General features: G+C 32.1%; 1 pseudogene; it reads left to right on the top strand.

Moving 5' to 3' along the window:
• The first annotated feature begins 306 nt into the window (after positions 1-306).
• Positions 307-3,269, top strand: LOC116137636 (annotated as a pseudogene).
• The last annotated feature ends 10,862 nt before the right edge of the window (positions 3,270-14,131 follow it).

The raw sequence follows: 14,131 nt of genomic DNA, 5'->3' as shown, positions 1-14,131 counted from the left end.
ATTTTCAAAAAAGTGTATCCAATCCCAAGGTAACACTTGATCAATCATCAAACACACTCAAAATTATTCGTGTACGTAAGGCAAGCCAACGTTTATTTAAATTGTAAAAAAAAACAAAAAAATCTTTTGATAAAAAAGGTGAGAGGGTATGGTGTGTGAACGAAAGAAGTTGAAAAAAATGGCAGAAAAGTTGAGGAAAGGGCTCAACCTTTGACCGGGGAACAGGGAAATCCACACTTTTTGAAAAATAAGGGACTGTACTGTGTGTATTTATGTATTCTGTTTTTTTTTCTTACCAAAATAAGAATGGCCATGGGGTTTGTGTTGTATGTAACTGTCAACACGCAAAGAATGGATATAGTGTCGGTTCTGATTAATTAAATTTAATGTCTTCTGTTTTAAGGATTCGATTGGATTGGATTTGACTTCCTTTGTACTCAGATAGGGACCCTCGCTTTGACTATTTTTCTGCCTGTGCCCTATATAGCTTAACAACCTATGCTCTTTAACATTTTTCTCTTTTTTTATTTTTTAAATTTTCATAATCAGTGTCTGAGTCAGTTTTCATGTATTTTAGTTAATCCTTTGATATTCTATAATTATAAAAGTTCTAATAACTATTCCTGTTAGTGACATAGGATTTAAATTTAGAAGATCATGTTAGATCCACTTTTACTCTTTTACTATGAAAACTTGAATTTGAAGATCACTTAGTATCATTTTCTCATAATATTCTAAGGCCACTGATTCCATCTTTTCAAGGTAAAATTTAGATATAGAATTGGAATTGACGCAGGGGGTGACTGATCAAAATATATGTGAATGCAAACTGAAATAGATGTATAATAATAATAATTATATAATCAACAATGTGAATTAGAGTTTTGATTAAAAGGAAAGTGATAAGTAATCAAATATTAATGGTGGGATGCATGTGCAATAGAGACCTTTGCTTTATATTGATATGATTGAGAACGAATGAGTGCATAGAAATTCTAAGCTTTTTTTTTTTTTTTTTTCCTTAATTTAATTTACAATAATACTGATAAACTATACTCGTCCTGCAACCTCTCTACTCATTGGTTAATACATTAATATATAGCAATGAGAATGACATGATGGGAATATATACAAACCTAAATCATAATGTTGCTTATGTACATTATTATTTTATACGCAGTATTTTAAAAGCTAAATCTTCACTGACCTTCCCTATCGTTTTTTTTTAATTAATACATTTAAAAACTTTGGCTAAAAATTAATATTTTGAACTTAAAAGGGTCTTTATAACCACCACTGGATAGCCTGATGATAAAAACAAAAAGATGGTTTCATGAGTTTTAGTTCGGTCTCCATAAGCCCTAATAGGGTGACCATTGAGAGGCTTACCTGGTCTTCAACTTTAGGTTATCAAAAGATTATTTAAGTGTGTATAAGCTAGTCTGGAACACCTCCAATCACCAAAAAAAAAAAAAAAAAAAAAAAGGTCCCCGCATTTTATGTATTTTCAATAAGTAGCATACTGATATATTTTAAGATTGTAAAATGTGTATGCTAGTTTTCTTCTTAGTACAATTATGTTAATAAGAAACACGTGTTATTAATTGAGTAGAGAAATTAGTTAAACTCAAATCAATTAGATGATAAATTTGCATCATTAAAATTAAATGGTGATTATGATTTAGTTTTGGTCCCCTACCAGCTTGATTCCTAAATCTGTAAGCTCCTATCATTCATGGTAGATAGCCGTCCATTCTATACATCCCCCCTGTTTTAATACCACTAGCCACTACTACTAACCCATACATAAAAAATAAAAATAAAAGCTTACAATAATCGAGACACTTCAATGTCAACAAATTCAGTGGGAACCTGAGAGAAATTTCCACCAACTGTACATAACTTTGCTCAGACTTCACACCTTTAAAAATTCCTTCACCACTTTTCTTCTTTTTAAGCTCCCTTCTTGTCTCTCTCTACCACCTCCCCATTTAAGTCTTCTGGGTTTTTCTCTCTGTTCATTTCCTTCTCTTCTCCCATTTGTTGTTTTCTTTCCTTCTTTGTTGCTAAGCATTTTCTTGTTAATGGTCACTATTTGTAATCTTCATTTATGTTTCTCTTTGTTGTGTGATTAGCTCTGTTTATCTTTGGTGTTCAATCAAACATTCCATTCATTCTCATGGATCTTGTATAAACACTACATGATCCATGGCGCAGAAACTCTTTCTCCGATTACAACCCAAGTAGCTCGATCTTTGGCTCACATTTACATTCCTCAGGTACCAGTTTTCCCATTATAGCCATTGCCATTATAGGAATCTTAGCCACGGCTTTCTGCTAGTGAGTTACTATCTTTGTCATCAAATGCTGCCTCAATTGGCACCGTATTGATCTCTTAAGGCGATTCTCTTATCGCGAGGGGGAGGACCTGAAGACCCTTTAATGGCGTACTCTCCAGCCATGGAAGCTCGAGGGCTAGATGAGTCTGTGATAAGGTCATTGCCCATATTCAATACAGTAAAGGCGTCAACAGCAAAGAACTGGAAAAGAAACTTTTGCGAATGTGCAGTCTGTTTGAGTGAGTTTAGAAGATGAGAAGCTAAGGATAATACCAAATTGTAGCCATGTTTTCCACATTGATTGCATCGACGTTTGGCTTCAAAGCAATGCAAATTGCCCACTTTGCAGAAACAAGTATTTCACCCACAACAAGATTCCCCATTGAGCGAATTATCGCACCCAGTTCCACTCCACAAGATCCAAATCCATACCTGAAAATGTCGTAAGCAGCGATGAGGATTATGTGTGATTGAACTCGGTACTCACACTCTGTGGATCAACGTTGCTTGCAACACAAGAAAGATTGAATTCGGAGAGATTATCAGGCGTTCAATTAGTCCTCCTTTGCCACCGCGAAAGTTAGAACAGAACTCGTTCATAAAAGGGCGAGGAAGTTTCATAAGGTGACGAGTATGGGAGATGAATGTATTGATATTAGAGACAAAGATGAGCAGTTTGCAATAGACCCATTAGAAGATCATTTTCATGGACTCATCAGCTGATCCCAAGTTCTATTCAGCAATTCAGCAGCTTTTCAACAAAACAGGCAAGTCAGCGAATCAGCCCCATTGAAGGTTGCAGTAACAGAGTTAGAAGATCTTTCTTTACCTTTGGTCTGGCAGGGGATCCAAAGTGCAGTTCTACCAGTTCATTTGGAGCCATGAAAGAAACATTAAATTTATTAGTCTTTTTTTTTTTTTTTTTTTTTTTTTTGTTTAACAAGAGATTTTAGCTGTGTTAGAAGCTGTAATTGGCGATATAGTTATTTCAACTGAAAATTTTTATTAGTATTTTTATTTGAATTGGTTAGAGGCTGGTCCAGTGTATTCTCAATGACTTACAGCCATTATTGTGAACATCATTGCAGAAACTAGCACTTTTCTTTTCTTTATGAATAGAGATTGATTACTTTCTTTTCTCTGATTGAATCTACTTTGTCTTATTGTTGGTCTAGAGACTCTAGACAGACAGAATTAAGGGTTTTACAGAAGAAAACAAATTCCCACACCCCCCCCCCCAAAACAATTACATTGATTTTGGTGCAAGGGGGTCTTTTTCAATTGAAACAATCATATTGCCGCCAACTTCTACTCCCAAATTAATAATGGTGGTGTCTGTAGATAAGGTATGTTTGGTGATGGTTGGTAATGGTCACTTTTCTATGTAACTACTACAGTATTTCCAGCCTGTTGGAATCGATTATTTTTCTATAAAACAAAATTTTCAAATAATCATTAAGCAACCTCTCATATGCGAAGTCAACCTCTTTTTTTTTGGAATCCTGAATGGTCCTATTGCAACTCTCAAGATGCTTCAACAATGAATCAGTATTTTGAATCAACTGATAGTTTACCTGGTCAATTCAAGGAGACAAAGTCTCTGTCAAAGCTTGTTTAGTATATATTTCTTACCCTGCTTGAATGCAGGAATGATATGGAGGAGATCAGTTGCAAATGAACTGTTGGATGATTCGAAACCTTGTGACAAACAAGGATGCAGCTTTCTTCAAGGTTTCAAAATATGTGTAGAAAATATGTCTTTCAAATAGTCAATCCCTGAAATATGATTCTGAATCCGTAATCTTCGCAGACACAATCTCTGAATTTTCTTTAAGTTCCTATGAATCCCAAAACCCAATAATCTTTTAAAATTTATATAACTTCAAACTTATTAGATTGAATTATTATTAAATTCATTTGCATTACAATTTTCAAATGTAAAATCAACCATTTGTGGGCCCCGTCAGTTGCAAATTTATAAATGCAAGGTGTGCTAAAGACAAGTATTAATTGATGGAACAAGTATGCATAGTACTCTAAAAAAAAAAAAAAATATTAGGTAAATGAAGTTGAATAAAACTAATACTCACACGTTAAACTCAACTTCCAATTTATATTTCTTTTGGAGTATTATATGTGTGGTGGGTTTATGTCAATTTACGCATACCTCAACTAATTTCTTAAAACTCTGAAATTATAGGTTGAGTGAAGAGTTTCAGTAGTTATTCCTATTAGCATCCGAAGAACTCAATCTCAAGATTTCTTGATTGGAGTATCATATCGTTTCAATTTATTTGGCAATCCTAAGGGGGTTTTTGGTTAGAGAATGTTAGATTACTGGAATATTAGATACTAAAAGTTAGATTACCTTGAAGATTACTGTGAATCTTTAGGAAAATGTGTTTGGTTAATTAGTGGGTATGTTATATTAATATGTTTGTTGGAGGAATAAATTGGTGGGTATGTTATTTAAATTACTAAATTGTCCTCTAATTAAATTTATTATATTATTTTTTTTATATTGATTATTATTTGGATTATTATAACCCTCCTGCATTTAAAAACTTAGCAAAAACAACCCATAATAAAAGTTTGGAAAATCAACAACACCCCCACCAACCTAGCCACTACTGGCAACCACCGTAGGTGGCCGACAGTTGGCAACCTAACGGTGCACGAAGGCAGGAAATAAAAAAAAAATGAGAAATATTATACATATATCAAGACTCATAAAAAACTTGCTATTAATATATATATTTTACGCCTACATCATATTAAAAGTTTAAAACTCTCTCCACTTTTTTCTACATCCATATGTTTTTTATGATTTTATCCCTAAAATTCTTTATTCTCTCATTCTCTCTTTCACTTTCTCTATATTATTCGTTCTTAAAACTTTTGAAGACTGAAATTGTTGAAGCTTTCACTTATCTAGATGCCACAATTAGCTTCGTTTTCTGTTTTCTCAATTTTAGGTATGTGTATTGCTCATTTCATTTTAGTTTATTTTAAGGTTGAATCATGCTTATTTTTTGGAGGTTTTTTATTCTACTTTGATGGAAAAAGACATGGATCTTGTGAGATTGTTTTGTGTTTAAAAATGTTCATGCTTTCCCAAATTAAACCTTAACTATATTTTACTAAACATTATTCTTCACCCTTCACCCACCACTTTCCTACATTTCAAACATCACTGTTTAGCTGCTCAAAATTATTAAAGAAGTTTAAGTTATTATCTATGTTTATACTAAGAAAATTTCCCCTTTTTTTATTAATTCATATTAAAAGTCAAGGCAATGTTAACTTAATTTAAGTTTTGGTTGACTTTAGCTTAGGCTAGGCCTGATCAAAGTCATGAAAATTTATATTATAATCTTTAAAAGCAAAAAAATAAAAAATAAAAAATTGGAGTAATAAGAAATTTGTGTAGAACATTTTTGGTGGATTGTGATTGTTGTAAACTCTTTTAATTATATTGGATTTAAGTGGATCGTCAAATTTTTGTGGTCTTTTGCTCTCTTTAATTGAAGAGGTTTTTCCACGTAAAATTTTTCTTGTGTTTTCTCGTGAATTGAATGTTATTTTCAACATAATTTGTTCAAGGTTTTGCTTCTCATAGATTTATTCAAGTGGTAAAGTATTGTGTTGTTACATTTTTTTCTTTCTGATTATTGATATTATATTATTTCATTTGCTTAAGGTTTGGTGATTTTTTTTTTAATTTTTCACTAGTTGTTTGATAAACAATGGCGGAGCCACGGAGGCCCCCCTGGGAAAAAATCCTGGGTCCGCCACTGCTTGTAGATCAAGCATTTTTTTGAAATACTATTTATTTTTGAGCTCTTGTTTGATTTCTTACTGCAATTTAAGTTCATTTATTTAACTTTCATGTTTAAAATTATTATAAATGCTAGTTTAGTTTATATTGAGCCTATATATAATTTATTTATTACATTTTTTTTTATCAAGTAATAATATATTGTTGTTTTGAAATAGTATGGAGAGATATTTCAAAAGGAAGTCAACAATGATCTTGTCATCTCAACAAGAGGAAAATATTGATGATTCAAGAAAAAATATGGATGTTGATTTGCGAGATCTTCCTATGGATCTAGGTTTACGTCCCCGAATTTTAGATTATGATCCTAATATTCAAGATCAAATCCGAAGAGTATATTTGAAAAGGGGTCCTTGTCAACCTAAAGGCCATGAGTTTCCTTTTAGAGATTTTGGTGGATTTTCAAGAAGATTTGTTGTTTCTTAGTTTGATGAATTTGATCAATGGTTGGAATATAGTATAGCGAAAGACGCAGGATTTTGTCTTTGTTGTTATCTTTTTAGGTTAAATGTTGGTGATAAAGGGGGTGGTGATCACTTTGTTGGTCAAGGGCTCTGTTTTAAAAACCGGACCGGACCGGCCAGTCGGACCGGGAACTGGTAGCTTCTCCGGTCCGGTTTAGGTCTCAGGGGGGTTTTTGAAATATTTTAAAATTATGAGGGTTACTTTGTAATTTTATAGGGGTATTTTGAGATATATCAAAAATTTAGGGATTAATTGGTAATTTTATTGGGGCATTTTTGGAATAAATAAAAATTTTAGGGACCAATTTAAACTTTTTTAGGGAAATTTTTGTAATATATTGAAATTTAAGGGGTTAATATGTAATTTTTTAAAAATAAAATATTGCTGACGTCATCGGTCCAACCAGCCGGTCCAACCGGTTGGACAGATTGAACCGTGACCCGGACAGCAAAACGGTTTGCCCTCCGGTCCGGGTTTTAAAACAATGGTCAAGGGTTTTCAAATTAGAAAAAGAAAGAAAGATTGAATGTTTATGCTAGAAGTGCTGCTCATAACCAAGCTCGAAGAATGTGTGAATCATTATTGAATCAAGACCAACACATTCAGACATTTTTTGATAGACACTCTTCTAAAGCACGAATTGAGTACCGAACTTGTTTAAATGCTACAGTTGACTGTGTTTGTTATCTTCTAAGGCAAGAACTCCCATTTCGTGGTCATGATGAATCCTACGATTCAAACAACCAAGGGCATTTTCTCGAGCTTTTACGATTTCTTGCTATCATAATGAAGATGTCTATGTTGTTGCTTTCAAGAATGCTCATGACAATCTCAAATTAACATCACCTAAGATTTAGAAAGACATTGTAAGTGCGACTGCAAGTGAAACTGTAAATGTTATCATTAGAGATTTAGGAGATTCATTATTCTCTATATTGATTGATGAATCTGATATCTCTACAAAGAAACAAATGGCTATTGTCTTGCATTATGTTAATAACATGTTGTGGCGTGTTTTGTAGGTGTTGAACACGTTACCAGTACTACAGCTCTCTCACTCAAGATGACACTTGACAAATTTTTTTGTAGGCATGGGTTGAGTTTTTCTAGACTGCGAGGACAAGGTTCTGATGGAGCTAGTAATATGCAAGGAGAATTTAATGGTTTGAAGACACTGATTTTGAAAGAGAGTATATGTGCTTATTATATTTATTGTTTTGCCCATCAACTCTAGTTGGCTCTTGTGGCTTTAGCAAAGAATCAAGATGATGTTAATGATCTCTTTAATATTGTGGCGATTATAGTTAATATTGTTGCTGCTTCATCACAACGTTGCAATATTCTTAGAGATAAGCAAGCTAGTAAAGTTATTGAAGCTCTTTCTAATAGTGAACTTTCAAGTGGAAAGGGCCCCAATCAAGAGATAACTCTGAAACTTGGCGTTGATACATGTTGAAGTGCGCATTATGGTACATTAATGAGCATAATCTTGCTGTTCTCATCCATTATCGATGTTCTTGAAATTGTGGCAAAAGATGGGACAAACTCCGAGCAAAGATTTCGAGCAAGAAATATATTAAAATTGATGCAATTATTTGATTTTGTGTTTAGTCTATTTATGATGAAAGATTTACATAGCTTTACAAATGAACTTTCTCAAACACTACAAAGAAAATATCAGGATATTCTAAATGCTATGAATTTGGTTGAAGTGTGTAAGCAAGCCTTACAATTGATGAGGGATAGTGGATGGGAGAATTTACTTAGCAAAGTTTGTTCTTTTTGTGCCAAACATGATATTGAAATTCCAAATATGGATGATAAAATTTTTATTCAAGGGCAATCACAACGGAAGACTAAAGATAGTACAAATGTGCATTATTACCGCATTGAAGTATTTTATAGTGTCCTAGATATGCAGCTTCAAGAGTTGAATAATCGTTTTAATGAGGTAAACACTGAATTACTTATTAGTTTGGCATGCTTATGTCCAAATGAGAATTTTGTTGCTTTTGATAAGCAAAAATTGATGCACCTTGCTGAACTTTATCTAGAAGATTTTTTTTACTTGAACTCATGGCACTTGATTCTCAATTTGATATTTACATTTTGGATATACGTTCTAATGTCAAATTTATGGAATTGAATGAGATTGGAGATCTTGCAAGAGTGATGGTTGAAACTAAGAAGGATAAAGTATTTCCATTAGTTCATCTGTTGATAACATTAGCATTGATTTTACCGGTTGCCACTGCTAGTGTAGAGAGAGCATTTTCAGCAATGAATGTTGTGAAGAATCGTTTGCGAAATATAATGAGTGATCAATGGTTGAATGGTAGTTTAGTTATGTATATAGAGAAATATGTATTTGATAGTTTTGATAATGAAGTCATTATACAATATTTTCAAAAGATGAAATCTCGTCAAGGACAATTATAAATGCATTAGTTAATGACAATTTTATTAATACAAATATTTGTGTTCATTTTTATTTTTATTTATGTTAATTGTTACTTTAACCTTTGACCCCCCTAAGTTTCATTCCTGGGTCCGCCCCTGCTTAGTAGGGTTGTAAGTAATTAGGAATGACCCAATTAATGATATTTACGAGCAACCCTGAGGCCCAGAATGTAATGCAAAAGCACACCAACACATAAATAGAAATTGTTCTGTTTACCATATTGATTTTCTATGAAACTCGTCCTCAAAAGAAGAATACCAAACTCATCAAATGAATCGGATACCATTATCTTCTTTGTTCTGAATCTACTTAAGAAATTGAGGGTAGAGTTAGTGAATAAGAAAGGGATGATTCCCAAATTGTGGATTAGGATGAAGATTCCTTTACTTCGCCTTTCAATTTCAATCCCACTATACATTATTGGCAAGTTGTAGAGGGGGTGGAGGCAAACATCAAGGCTTGGACTGTGATTGAAATATAAAAGACACTCTTCTTCATCTTCAACTTAGAATTGCGTTAGGGTGGGTGGGTTTCAGCAGGCTTTTTCAGAATGGCCCATGTCCTTTGTTTGTTCTCTTCCAGTACAATCAGCCCACGGCCCACAAGGTAAGGCTCAAACCAACAAATTAATTAATTTTTGGGATTATAACAAATTGATAATAATTCATTTATCATAATTAATATCAAAGTTAATTGATTCCTTCATAATTGTTGTTTTATATATATATAATTTTTGAAAGCAAAAGAGAAACCATTGAAAATTTTGTTTGCATCATGAAAGTAAAATTATGATTAACATTAATGATGTAGATTCTATTCAATTAATTTGATTGGATTTAATTTAAACGCTGAGGTGCGTTTGGTTCAAGGAATGTTGGATTATTAGAAATCTTATATTAATTGAAAGTTAGATTACCTTGAAGATTATTGGAAATCTTTAGAAAAATGTGTTTAATTTGTTGGAATAAATTAGTGAGTATGTTATATTAATATGTTTGGTTGGGAGGAATAAATTGGTGGATATATTATTTAAAATACTAAATTTCCCTCATTTTAAATATTAATATAATATTATTTTTATTATTAACTTTTGAATAATTTCTTTTAACCCCCCAACATTTCAGATTTAGCTAAAATATCCCAACTTATACAAAACTTTGATTTATAACAAAATCACCCCCAGCACCCCAAGCCACTGCCTCTCACCGCCATTTGTCATCGAAAGTTGCCGAAAGTAGTTGAAAATCACCGAGAGTTGCCAGGAGGCTCTGATATGGCATTTTCTAGCCATATTGATGGTCGAAAACTGTCATATCAAAGTAGATCTGGTCGAAAATGGCCAGATCTATTATAGCCAAAATAGATTTGGCCATTTCCGGCTAGATCTACTTCGATATGACAGTTTTCTACCATCAATATGGCCAGAAACGGCTATATTAGATCCTCCTGGCGACTTCTAGCGGCGGCCGACGATGGTTGGCTAGCTGTTGATAGTGGTGGTTGGGTGACGGTGGTGGTATACAATTTGTTTTGAATTCAAGGATACTTTTGTCAAAAAACTTAATTAAACAATAGTAAAATTGTAAAAGCCAGATTACTATAAATTGATTTTAAAACAAGGGTATTATTGTTTAAAAATTTTATTAATAAGAGATAAAATTGTAACAAAAATAAGATAACTAAGTAATCTTACAATACCTAAGAAGATGAAGGTTATCAGATTAACTTCAATATTACCAACAGTAACCACTATTGGTATTAGAAGATTACCGGAATCTTTTATAATTACTTGAAAACAAAATGTGGTAATCAAGTAATATAAGATGACATAACCTCAGTAATCCTATATAACCCTAAACCAAATTTCCCCTCAATTTTATTATCTCTATAAGTAAGTTTAATTTACTTAGTGTAATCAACATATTTAATGTACAGAAACTGTTATACTTACAACCTCTTTTTGTGAATTTTCTCTTACAAACCTGATGTGAAAGTTTGTAATTGATCAATTCATAATAGGTTTTACTTGAGTCCTACTTAATAAATTATAATTGATAAATTATGAAATATCAAAGTTTATGAGTATAATATTAGCTGTTAATGTACTAACAAGATGAGAATGAAATTTCCAGTGAATTCTTATGTTTTGACTTTGTCAACATAACTGACTGGTTTGACTGTACGTGGTAAAATTGACTAAAAAGGAAACTTTGCATGGACGGTTAACAAAGCACGTGAAAACACGTGCAACTCTGCCCCACGTTTGCCAATTTTTTCTCTCTTTCTTTCTATTTGTCAATGTAAAATCTAAATCAAAACGCTCTGATAAATCGTGAACTCACGTGACCATACTTTTGCGACGTAAGTACCGCACGTGATACGATGTAAAAACTGATGATAAGCCGTATGCATACATTTTCCATCAACCACATTTTGTTTCTTCTTTATCTTAAGTTATTTATTAATGAAATTAGTTTTACTTGGATTAAAATTCAAATTATGATTATTAAAATTATTAGATAAAACTAAAAAAACTGAGCATTAAACAAGTTTCTATAATATATACAGATCCTTAATATTTTATTTAATTGCATGTACAGACTACATATAATAAATTAAACCTACCAATACATTTTCTACTAAAAAATTGGTAAAATTTTAATACAAATAAACAGAGTCAACTGACCAATACCTAATTATACTAATTAAAAAACAGCCAGACTATTACTATTGAAATTTTTTGACAGACAAACAGGTACAAACTCATTCAATTTGTTTTGTTAAATATTCCAACTCCTCTGCCAAAGCTTAATTAACTCAACTATCAACCCCATGTGCCACCTCTCTCTTTCATTTATTCATTTCCAAAAGTTTTGTAACTAGTGCCTCCATTTCAACCATCAGATTGCTGTAATACAGTCAATAATCTTGGTGACCAAGTTACACATGGTTGTTTGAATTAGTTTTGAAAATAATATGCAGAAAAAAGCCATACGAATGTTGGGGTGTATACATTTATGAGGGCAAACCCTAATTTCTCAAACTTTTTGGAAAAAAAAAATTTAATATTTTGTTTGTATTATTTTCAAAAAAGTGTATCCAATCCCAAGGTAACAAGTTTGATCAATCATCAAACACACTCAAAATTATTCGTGTACAGTAAGGCAAGCCAACGTTTATTAAATTTAAAACAAAAAAAACTTTTGATAAAAAAAGGTTAGAGGGGTGATGGTGATGTGAACGAAAGAAGTTGAAAAAAATGGCAGAAAAGTTGAGCGGAAACGGCTCAACCTTTGACCGGGGGAACAGGGAAATCCACACTTTTTGAAAAATAAGGACTGTACTGTGTGTATTTATGTATTCTGTGTTTTTTTTCTTACCAAAATAAAGAGATGGCCATGGGGTTTGTGTTTGTATGTAAACTGTCAACACGCAAAGAATGGATATAGTGTCGGTTCTGATTAATTTAAATTTAATGTCTTCTGTTTTAAGGATTCGATTGGATTGGATTTGACTTCCTTTGTACTCAGATAGGGACCCATCGCTTTGACTATTTTATCTGCCTGTGCCCCTATATATGCTATTCACAACCCTATGCTCTTTATACATTTTTCTCATTTTTTTATTTTTTAAATTTTCATAATCAGTGTCTGAGTCAGTTTTCATGTATTTTAGTTAATCCTTTGAGATTCTATAATTAAATAAAAGTTCTAATAACTATTCCTGTTAGTGACAGTGAGGATTTAAATTTAGAAGATCATGTTAGATCCACTTTTTACTCTTTTACTATGAAAAGAACTTGAATTTGAAAGATCACCTTAGATACTCATTTTCTCATAATATTCTTAAGGCCACTGATTCCAATCTTTTCAAGGTAAAATTTAGTGGTATAGAATTGGATTTGACGCAGGGGGTTGACTGATCAAAATATGTATGTGAATGCAAACTGAAATAGATGTATAATAATAATAATTATTATAATAATACAATGTGAATTAGAGTTTTGATTAAAAGGAAAGTGATAAGTAATCAAATATTAATGGTGGGATGCATGTGCAATAGAGACCTTTTGCTTTATGATTGATGATGATTGGGAACGAATGAGTGTATAGAAAGTCTAAGCTTTTTTTTTTCCTTAATTTAATTTACAAAATTAATACTGATCAAAACTATACTCGTCCATGCAACCTCTCTACTCATTGGTTAATACATTAATTATATAAGCAATGAGAATGACATGATGGGAATAAATATACAAACCTAAATCATAATGTTGCTTATGTACATTATTATGTTATATCGCAGTATTTTAAAAGCTAGAATCTTCACTGACCTTCCCTATCGTTTTTTTTAATTAAATACATTTAAAAACTTTGGCTAAAAATTAATATTTTGAACGTTAAAAAGGGTCTTTATAACCACCACTGGATAGCCTGATGATAAAAAACAAAAAGATGTTTCATGAGTTTCTAAGTTCGAGTCTCCATAAGCCCTAATAGGGGTGACCATTGAGAGGCTTACCTGGTCTTCAACTTTAGGTTATCAAAAGATTATTTAAGGTGTGTATAAGCTAGTCTGGACACCCTCCAATCACCAAAAAAAAAAAAAAAAAAAAAAAGGTCCCCGCATTTTATGTATTTTCAATAAGTAGCATACTGATAATATTTTAAGATTGTAAAATGTGTATGCTAGTTTTCTTCTTAGTACAATTATGTTAAATAAGAAACACGTGTATATTAATTGAGTAGAGAAATTAGTTAAAACTTCAAATCAATTAGATGATAAATTTGCATCATTAAAATTAAATGGTGATTATGATTTAGTTTTGGTCCCCTACCAGCTTGATTCCTAAATCTGTAAGCTCCTATCATTCATGGTAGATAGCCGTCCATTCTATACATTCCCCCCTGTTTTTTATACCACTACTACTAACCCATACATAAAAAATAAAAAATATAAAAATATAAGCTTACAATAATCGAGACACTTCAATGTCAACAAATTCAGTGGGAACCTGAGAGAAAATTT

This window comes from Pistacia vera, unplaced genomic scaffold (assembly GCF_008641045.1).
Source record: "Pistacia vera cultivar Batoury unplaced genomic scaffold, PisVer_v2 Contig331, whole genome shotgun sequence".
Lineage (NCBI taxonomy): Eukaryota > Viridiplantae > Streptophyta > Magnoliopsida > Sapindales > Anacardiaceae > Pistacia > Pistacia vera.
Note: the sequence above shows the minus strand (reverse complement) of the source record. Positions and strands in the feature narration are given on the sequence as shown.